This window comes from Prionailurus viverrinus, unplaced genomic scaffold (assembly GCF_022837055.1).
Source record: "Prionailurus viverrinus isolate Anna unplaced genomic scaffold, UM_Priviv_1.0 scaffold_51, whole genome shotgun sequence".
NCBI classification, from domain to species: domain Eukaryota; kingdom Metazoa; phylum Chordata; class Mammalia; order Carnivora; family Felidae; genus Prionailurus; species Prionailurus viverrinus.
Window position 1 is genome coordinate 2,876,444 of NW_025927614.1, and position 11,295 is coordinate 2,887,738.

The window sequence follows — 11,295 nt, forward strand, 5'->3', positions numbered from 1 at the left end:
TCTTTGCAATTGCTTTTGAAGACTAAAAATCCAGGAAAGTAGTTATTAAATGTACTTTCTCTAAAGTCCTACAGGTCATGAATCAATACTTTCAGTACTGCATACATATGACACACAAAGCAGGGATATAAAAGAACCATCTTCTTGTGTATTGAATGCAGAACCATCATTTTGAGGTATCTTAAAATGAAGCCACTGTAACTATTAATGTCTTCAGGTAAATTTTATTTTAAAGCTGCTTCTCTCTCATAAACATGTGTCCAAGATAGTGCTTCTTCACATTAAATGTTTCAAGAAATAAGTGGTTGCCAATTATGAAAGTAGCAATTAAAATGAGATTAAAAAAAATTTTTTTTCAACGTTTTTTGTTTATTTTTGGGACAGAGAGAGACAGAGCATGAACGGGGGAGGGGCAGAGAGAGAGGGAGACACAGAATCGGAAACAGGCTCCAGGCTCCGAGCTGTCAGCCCAGAGCCCTACGCAGGGCTCGAACTCACGGACCGCGAGATCGTGACCTGGCTGAAGTCGGACGCTTAACCGACTGCGCCACCCAGGCGCCCCTAAAATGAGATTTTTAGTGAAACATTTCAGGAAACTTTTATTTTTATGTCATGTTGAACATGAGTCCAATGCTTTTTTTTTTATTTGAAAAATTTTTAAAGTTTATTTATTTATATTTTGAGAGAGAGAGAGAAAAGAGAGAGGCAGAGGGAGAGAAAAGATCCCAAACAGGCTTTGTGCTGTCAGCACAGAGCCCAATTTAAGGCTCGAACTCACCAACCATGAGATCATGACCTGAGCTGAAATCAGGAGTCAGACACTTGATTGACTGTGCCACCCACGCACCCATGAGTCCAATGTTTTGATGAGCAGTGAAGAAGTAAATAAAAAACTAAATTTTAAGACTAATTCTTTCTTTCTGTGTAAATCAGGTCATGAAATATTTTTCTTGTGAAACTGGAAAATATATCTCCTCTTGCAGTAGTTTAATGCTTTAGTATTATTATCAAAGAGTCTTAAAAACAGTTTCTATCTTGCAGTAACAAGTTTTTTTGCTTGCTCTAAACATGTAGATTTTTAAAGAGCATTAAAACATAGTACTAGGGGCACCTGGGTGGCTCAGTCGGTTAAGCGTCTGACTTCAGCTCAGGTCATGATCTCGCAGTCTGTGAGTTCGAGCCCCATGTTGGGCTCTGTGCTGACAGCTCAGAGCCTGGAACCTGCTTCGGATTCTGTGTGTGTCTCTCTCTTTGCCCCTCCCCACTCACACTTTGCCTCTCTCTCAAAAATAAACAAACATTAAAAAAAAAAAAACCATAATACTAATGTGTCTTTACTTTGACATGGGTTATTCTCTTTTCCAGGTCACAAACTGGATGTTTTATATACTAAATGCTTCCAAAATATGAGTAATTTACAAAGTTTCTAATTTTCCATTATTGTTTATTTATTTATTTATTTATTTATTTATTTAAAAAAACCTTTTTTTTTTAACATTTATTTATTTTTGAGACAGAGAGAGACAGAGCATGAACGGGAGAGGGTCAGAGAGAGAGGGAGACACAGAAACTGAAACAGGCTCCAGGCTCTGAGCAGTAAGCACAGAGCCCAACGCGGGGCTCGAACTCACGGACTGCGAGATTGTGACCTGAGCCAAAGTCGGATGCTTAACGACTGAGCCATCCAGGCACCCCTTGTTTAGTTAATTTAGAAAAAAAACTCTGTCTCACACCCTTCAATAAGATGTGTATGTGTGTGTGTTTTTCATAAGGTGCTAAAGGTGTTCATACTAAAATTGAAGATTTTGTATAACATTATTCTTAACTCAGTAATACTGTATATTAAACTGTCTCAATCTAAAAATGTTTGACATATCATGAATATTAAATAATTAAATTACCATTTTAGACACTACTTATATATTGAAGCTATTTCTTCTTTTTTAATTTAATTTTTAATTTTTTTTTTTAAATTTACATCCAAATTAGTTAGTATATAGTGCAACAATGATTTCAGGAGTAGATTCCTTAGTGCCCCTTACCCATTAAGCCCATCCGCCCCTCCCACAACCCCTCCCGTAACCCTCAGTTTGTTTTCCATATTTATGAGTCTCTTCTGTTTTGTCCCCCTCCCTGTTTTTATATTATTCTTGTTTCCCTTCCCTTATGTTCATCTGTTTTGTCTCTTGCAGTCCTCATACAAGTGAAGTCATATGATTTTTGTCTTTCTCTGACTGACTAATTTCACTTAGCATAATACACTCCAGTTCCATCCACGTAGTTGCAAAAGGCAAGATTTCATTCTTTTTGATTGTCAATACTCCATTATATGTATATACCACATCTTCTTTATCCATTCATCCGTCGATGGCATTTGGGCTCTTTCCATACTTTGGCTATTGTTCATAGTGCTGCTGTAAACACGGGGGTGCATGTGTTCCTTTGAAACAGCACACCTGTATCCCTTGGATAAATGCCTAGTAGTGAAATTGCTGGGTCATAGGGTAGTTCTATTTTTAGTTTTTTGAGGAACCTCCATACTGTTTTCTCGAGTGGCTGCACCAGCTTGCATTCCCATAAAGCTATTTCTTCAATGTTGAGAAGATTAAACAGGGTTCAAAGATCTGGTCAATAATTATACCAATACACATTTTGAGTCAAAAGTGTTTTCTTTGGGTTTTTAGTCTCCCTGCTCCAAATAGTATTTCATTTTCTTTACTTATGGAATAAACTTGGATTAGGTCCATATGATAAAATCTGAGAATAGAAATCATCCAAATTTCCCAGATTTTCTAATCAAAACCAGTGACAGTTTGGGTGAGTGGTTATCAGTGAAGGCCTCCAGGCCTTAGTCATGGTCCCCAGGTCATCCAAGGTCCCTGAGGCAGATATGCTGGACAGAGTCTGGGCTGTTTCCCAAATGTCTTTGCATTATAAGCATTTACAGTGGCTGATCAAGGGTGTCTTGTCTGATTCTCTTCGTCACCAAAGAAGAAGCTAATGGCTGAACCACACTGCTGGCTCTTAGGCTAATATTTATCCCATCTTACTTTTTAAGACCTTATACCAAAATGAAATAATTTTCTTAAAAATGATTTCAGCTATGACTAAAAAACTAACAAGTCTATTGAAAATACCTGAAAATTATAATTTCAATGGAAAATTTTGTTTTGTGGTTAAATAGAAATTAATTCACTGGTTTAGGGTCAGTGTGTCTTTTATTTTGTGGCACAACACCCTCATCTTCTTGTTTTTGCACTCTGCTTTTCCCTAAAAACTACTTAAAAAATCAATATCATTTACTCAGGAAACCATTCCAAGTCCTAATAACACTTTCAGGTGTTCACTGTGTATCTGCACATTAAAAAAAAACTGACTGAAGTAGCAGAAAGTATAGTGAAAAGGTGCTTTTATAAAATTTTGTGCAGATGCACTTGTGAGAGAGTTGGGGGTAAAGTTGCACAAGTGAAGACATCATTTCCATCAGAACTACCTGTCTTCATTTCGAGAAGTTTGCCTGGATGGATCTTATAGTTTGCAATCCCCTTGTTTGTTTGTTTTTTGTTTGTTTGTTTTTAAATTAAGCTTATGCTCAAGGTGGGGCTTGAACTCACAACCCAGAGATCAAGAGTTGCATGTTCTATTGACTGAGCCAGTCAGGCACCCCCATGATCTACCTTTCTTAGTGAGACTAGCAGATCTCCTAAAATCAGTGAGACTTTGCAGACTGAGATCACAAGTGTTTCATTTCTGTGCTCAGACATTGCTTCTGTCAAGTGGTCTTTCTGAGAGAGATCTGTCAGGGCCTGTTGGGGTCTCCCTGGCTCATGCCAATGAGATTCAATGATATAATGCTGGTGTGATGTTTGGAAGAAAGTGCTATTTCCTAGCAAAATACACACTGTAACCTTCCTTCTCCTGCCCTGTTTTTATGGGAGGAAATAGAGAAGCTACTTCAGGGTGGAAGGGGTCTCTCGGCTGACATGGTGAGGGACAGTACATGGTCCTTGAATTTCTCCCTCCAGTGCTGTCAGCTTGTCGTCAGACTTCTGTTAGGCCGAGAGGTCACAGAAACCAAGGGCTGGAGGTGAAAGTGTCCAGGCCTGAGAGTGGTTTTGGAAGCAATGTGGGGGGAGGGGGAAATGGAAGGGAAGAAGACAGGAGATGAAGGAAGGAGATGAATTTCAGAAAAACAACAGTCTAAAAGGGATTTTAATGAAGTTTAGTGTTGGGTGTACTATAAACCTTTCTTGTTTTACCATGAAAACTGTAAAACCTGCCTCACTGGTTAGTGCATTGGAACTCTAATTTCAGGGTAGGATCAGGCATCTTCTTCTCTAATAAGAAAATTCAGGTAGATCCTGGGCAGGTAACTGAGGTTCACACTTTAGGGAACACCGAACAGTTATGGTGGAATCACTTGATGTAGAACTTGGACAACATTGCAGCTCAACTGAATGTGCTCCCTTATGAATAATGAGTTGTCTGTCATTTGAGTTTGTGGCACAGAGACCAGATGGACCGCAATGAAAACTCAAAGATCAAAAGAAAAGTTGTTTCCATTTAAGCTTGTAAATCATAAGCATTTTTATATTTTTATACTGTTTAACTCTGTTGTGAATGGTCTTGATAAACCTACTGGGTAGAAACAACCAAGTTAAAAAACAATGAAAAAAGATGACATTGAAAAAAGATCACACAGGTGTTGGTAGCCTAGGGAACTGAGGCACAGAAGCTGTAACTGCTTTTTCCAAATTTACATAGTAAGAAAGTGCCAGAGCCAAGAGGTAAATTAACTTTTTTGACCTCAATCTAGTGCGTACTACATAATTTGCTGATTCTTAATCTGAAGCTATAGAAAGTAGGCTTTCCGTTTTGAGTTGGCTGTGCATATTGCACAAGGAGATTGAAGATCGTGAATATGTTTGGATTTTTCTAGTTAATTCTCTCCTATGTTGATATACCATCTTCAAAACAGGGAGAGGGCAGTCCAAAAGTCATATCCACAACTCCAAATTTTGAGGCTCGTTTTGGAAAACACCATCTATGTGACCATTGCTGTACTAGGTTATTGAGGCAGGGTGGTGAACAAAATAAGCAAGAGTTCTATACTCATGGAGGCTGCATGCTAGCAGGGGAAAACAGAAAAGAGACATGGAGAAAGATAGGAAATACAATTTGAGATGATGATAAGTGATGTGAAGAAAATAAGATAGTATAGTACAGTGAGCTAGGAAGTGACTGAGGAAGGTGATACTAAAACACTATGGAAATCATTATCATAAGTAGATGACTCATCTTCCCATTAACACTTTTCTGACCTCCTTGCCTTGACTTACCATTAATTTAACAACTGCCATTTATCTGATGAGAGATATTTGCCTTGATAAATTAAAATTTTCTCAGAAGATATATCTGTAAATATCTAAGTCATAAATGAGATGATATATGGGGGAAATTTGTAAATATTAAAATCTTATGCTTATGCGAAACAAAAAACAATGTTACTTTTCCCTCCAGACTTTCACTGTGGTCTTTAACAATTAAAATAAATGCTATTGAATAGAGATACCCAGTCATAAAGGAAGAATGACTTTGACCTTGAGCAGCAGCAGTATTTTCCAGTAGCACTTTATTCCATTAGCTTCAACTGGATATTGACTTTAGAATGGAGATAATAAATGGTACTATCCCCATAGTCAGAGCAGGAACTAGTATTTGTTATTTTGTACTTCAATTAACACACATGTATGTGATAAATATTTATGCATAGTGACCACTCACTTGGCAGTCATTCTTCAAAATCCTATTAATTCTATGTATTCATACAGTATTGTAGAAGATAGCACTTTATACTCAGTGGAAGAACACGTTTGTATCCTTCAAAGTCTTGCACAGGTTGGCTTTCAGTCAATTATGTCTGTAGCCTGACACTAACCTCTTGGTGATACTGCTTAGCTTTCCCATGCACAGGAAATTCCAGTATTTGCTAGCTTTGATTTTCTCTGATAGTAAATCATTAAAATCAAAGAACTCAGCAAACCTCTTCCTGGAACACTGTAATGCTGACACATGTACTGGGAGTCTATGCTCTTGGAGGGACGCTTTGCTTGTGCTATGGAGATGTTCACAATAGTGAAAGACAGGCTGTGCGCACTTAGATGCTGAGTCTGTTGAAGTTCAGTCCTTCCCTTGGATAAATGCCTAGTAGTGAAATTGCTGGGTCATAGGGTAGTTCTATTTTTAGTTTTTTGAAGTTGTTGAAGTTTAGTCCTTTGGTAAGTACTGAACTGGATATCACAATATGCCAAACTTGTATGCTGCTTCATTTTCTTCTCCATTTATTCTACCCCATCCTGTGCAGAAAGCACTCAATCATTTTTGGTGTGCCCCTAACATAACACGACTCTTTGAAAGAGCTTTGTGCTTTCCCCTCCTCCAGGAAGTTCTTTACTCAGTGAATTAAATGGAGATTCCACTTCTGGCCGAATGATAGAGTTAAGAGTCTGTCCGTGGGAGAACATAAAAAGATGGATTGTGCTCTCTTGCTACTTCAAAATCTTCCTGGTGATAGAGATTAATTATAATGAAAATACAATATATCAGAACTTATGGGATGGAGTGAAAGCAATACTTAGAGAAAAATTTATAGTTGTAAGCCTCTACCTTAAAATAATGAGAAAGATCTCAAATCAATAACCTAACTGTTCACCTAGCAGGAGGAAGGAAACACTGTAAGAGAAGTGAAGAATGGCTTTGATGGGCTAACTAACAGGCTGAACTAAGCTAAGGAGAGAATCATGAGTCAGAAGATTAGTTAATAGAAAGTTTCAAAACTGAGATGAAAAAGACAAAAGAATTAAAAAGGCAGAGGAGAATATCCAAGAACCATGGAACAATTTTGGAAGGTGTAATATACACTCAGTGGAAACACCAGAAAGAGAAGAGAAAAAGAAGTCAAATAAATATTTTAAGGTAATGCTTCTAATTGATTGAGAATTTTCCAGATTTAGTGATAGTCACTGTATTAGTTTGCTAGGTCTACCGTAACAAAATACCACAGGACAGCAACATGCAGAATGAAACTGGCCCATTTTCCTATGCCATATAGAAAAAATAAATTCAAAATAGATGAAAGACCTAAATATGAGATCAGAAATCATCAAAATCCTAGAGAAGAACACAGGCAACAACTTCTTTGACCTCGGCCAGAGAAAATTCTTACTGGACACATCACCAGAGGCAAGGGCAACGGAAGCAAAAATGAACTATTGGGACTTCATCAAGATGAAAAGCTTCTTCGGGGCACCTGGGTGGCCTAGTCAGTTGAGCTTCTGACTTTGGCTCAGGTCATGATCTCACGGTCTGTGAGTTCAAGCCCCATGTTGGGCTCTGTGCTGACAGCTTGGAGCCTTGGAGCCTGCTTCAGATTCTGTGTCTCCCTCTCTCTCTGACCCTCCCTCATTCATGCTCTGTCTCTCTCTGTGTCAAAAATAAATAAACATTTAAAAATTTAAAGAAGAGATAAAAAGCTTCTTCACAGTGATGGAAACAATTAATGAAACTAAAAGGCAACCTTCAGGATGGGAGAAGATATTTGCAAATGACATGTGCAATAAAGGGTTTGTATCCAAAATATAGCAATATCTTATAAAACTCCACACCCAGAAAACAAATAATCCGGTGAAGAAATGGGCAGAAGACACGAATACATTTTTTTTCCCAAAGAAGACATCCAGATGGCTAACAGACATGAAAAAAATGCTAAACATCACTTATCATCAGGGAAATACAAATCAAAACCATGATGAGATACCACCTCACACCTGTCAGAATGGCTAAAATTAACAATTCAGGAAACAACAGGTGTTGGCAGAGTTGCAGAGAAAAGGGGAATCCTTTGGCACTGTTGGTGGGAATGCAAACTTGTTAGACACTGTGGAAAACAGTATGGAGGTTCCTCAAAAAGTTAAAAATAGAACTACCCTACGACCCAGCAGTTACACTACTGGGCATTTACCCAAAGGATACAAAGGTAGACTCAAAGGGGTACACACACCTGGATGTTTACTGCAGCTCTATCAACAATAGCCAAACTATGGAAAGAGACCAAATGTCCGTTGACTGATGAATGGGTCAGGAAGATGTGGTATATACATATACAATGGAATATCACTCAGCCATTGAAAACAATGAAATAAATCTTGCCATTTACAATGACATGGATGGAGCTAGAATGTATCATGCTAAGCAAAATAAGTCAATCAGAGAAAGACAAATACCATATGATTTCACTCGTGTGTGGAATTTAAGAAGCAAAACAGATGAACATAGGGGAAGGTGGGGAAAGAGTAGAGAGGGAAACAAACCATAAGGGACTTTTAATGATAGAGAACAAGCTGAGGGTTGCTGGAGGGGAGGAGGGTGGAGGATGGGCTAGATTGGTGATGGGTACTAAGGAAGGCACTTGCTGGGAAGAGCACTGGGTGTTGTATGTAAGTGATGAATCACTGGATTTTACTCCAGAAACAAATATTGCACTGTGTATTAACCAACTATAATTTAAATAAAAATTTGAAAATGAAAAAATAGAAGACTACATCTAATTGTTGAAAAAAAATTCCCATGTTGGATATGTCACTTATATCTAAAAAATAAATTGGAAGAAATGTTTAAAAACAACAACAATAACAACAGCAGCAACAAGAAAGTACCACAAATTGTGTGGCTTAAACAACAGAAAAATATTGTGTAGTTTCTCAGTCTAGAAGTCTGAGAACAAGGTGTGAGTAGTATGGGTTGCCTTTGAAGGCTGTGAGAAAAAGTCTGTTCCAAGCCTCTCCTGTAGCTTCTGGTGGTTCTCTGGCAACCCTCGTCATGCCTTGGCTTGTAGAGGTATCATCACAATGGTGTGTTCATCCTCACACTGCATTCTCCTTCTTTGTCACTATCAAAATTTTCTCCTTTAAAAAGGACACCCATCATATTGGATTAGAGACTCACTTTATTGCAGTATTGTCTCATCCTAACTAATTACGTCTGCAATGAACCTGTTTCCAAATAACATGTCTTTTCCAGGTACTGGTAGTTATGACTTCAATATAGAATTCAGTGGGACACAATTGACTCTGTATCAGACACTACACCACAGATCCAGGAAGCTAAAAGAATACTAAGAAGGTTAAATACCAAAAATTTATACCTGAGATTATCATGATCAAAATTCAGAAAACCAAAGACAAAGAAAAAATTTTGAAAGAAGCCCAAGGAAAAAACACTCATCATATGTTTTAAATATATATTACAAAGACTGTGTTACTTGCACTACACAGTGCTGAATATAGTCTTTCTTTTTTTAAAAAAAAATTTTAATATTTATTTTTGAGAGAGAGAGACAGAGACAGAGTAGGAGCAGGGGAGGGGCAGAAAGAGAGGGAGACACAGAATCCAAAGTAGGATCCAGGCTCTGAGCTGTCAGCACAGAGCCCGATGCAGGGCTTGAACCCATGAACTGTGAGATCATGACCTGAGCCTAAGTCGGACACTCAACCGACTGATTCACCCAGGCACCCCAGAATATAGTATTTCAAAGAGTCAACATTATACTGTCAATAATATACTTACCTCTGTCCAATACAGAGTTTAAACGTGTATCCCAGAAGCACTATTAGTGGAAGCAACTACTGCTAAACAACATTTCAAAAGCAAACATTGTATTTACTACTCATGCTCATAACTCTGATAATGTAAGCATGTATCACAGAAGAAATTATATGCACCACACACTGCTAGGCCCAGCATTCCAAAGAGTAAACATTATACTCAATCACTCATGCAACCAGTTGGTTACACAGTGTTTAAATATACACAATTGACAAATGAATTGCATCTACCACATACAGTTAAACATTGTGTTTCCAAGTCAATATTATACTGTCACTCATATACCTACTTACACAAGGAGTCAAGAAATGTATCACAGTTGTGTATATTAAATATCCCACGTTATTGTCAACACAGGGTTTCAATCAAACTACATTATTTTCAGTCACTATCATCCTGAATGTGACAAAGAATTGAAACACAACTCATGGGAGAATGTGCTGCATGCATCACACATTGATGAACACTACTTTCCAAAGAGTCAATATTACATTCAGTCTATCTCCTCTTTCTGTTGTTAAACACGAAGTTTAAAGATTTATTTCCAAATACAATGTTAAATCCAGTACACAATGCTAAACAGTGTTTCAAAGAGTTGAAACTACACTTAACCCCTCTCGCACCTAACATTATTAAAGACAGAGTTTAAGCATTACAAAGTGGTATTTGCACCACACAGTACTAAACACCGTGTTTCAAAGAATCAAGGTTATACACATTTAGTCCAGCACCTAACTTGTGAAACAGAGTATTTAAACACTGTTTAAAGAAGAACGTTTTCCATGTGCCAAAAACTGCTTAGCACAGTGTTAAAAAGTGTCAACACTTTTTAAAAAGTGTCATGTAGTGTTTGCATTTTATGAAAACACACAAGGTGAAGATATTTGGGGTATGTGTGGAAAAAACACCAAGTTGGACCCAATTGTGCCCTTTGTTGTGTACAATGCCTCAGATCATAACAAACTGGACAAAGGTGATGAGATGCCCACCAAACCAGGTATCACTGAAGGAGGGGAATTGTCCCAGAGTCTTAAAAGGACCATTTTATCCCTTGTAGGCAAAGGAAGGAACATGTGGATATCATGGTAAGATATGTGAATGAATGCTATGGTAAGGTTTAGGGTCAGAGCTAGGGTTAGGGTTTATAGTTGGGGCTTTGGAAGGTTTAGGGCTAGGAGTTAGGGGTTATAGGATGAGGGTGAGGATTAAGTATAACTGGCCCCCATCCTCCTCTCTTCATTTTTCTGAGGCTTCTGTGATGGACTCAAATTGGCCGTGGTCACACATGCGTCAGGGGTCGCAATTTTTTCCCTGTAACCTCCATTCCTGGAGTCTGAATGAGGAAGAGTGGAATATCCACTGTTTTCATGGACTGTTTCAAATTTAATTCAACCTCTGTCTAGAGCTTCGCAATGACTCAGAGGTCCTGCATAGTTTCTCCATGCTCTCCTATCTTGTCATGGTGGTTCTCATTGTGCCTGTGCATCCCCAGGTGCCACCTTAGCCTGGACACATGTGAGAGCACTCCACTCAGTGGACACATGTGGACGGAGAGAAGACCAGATGCAGCCACCTGCCAGCCCCTAGGTGTTGTCTTCATGAGTGCTGGTGGTGACCTGAGACCTGCTGGAT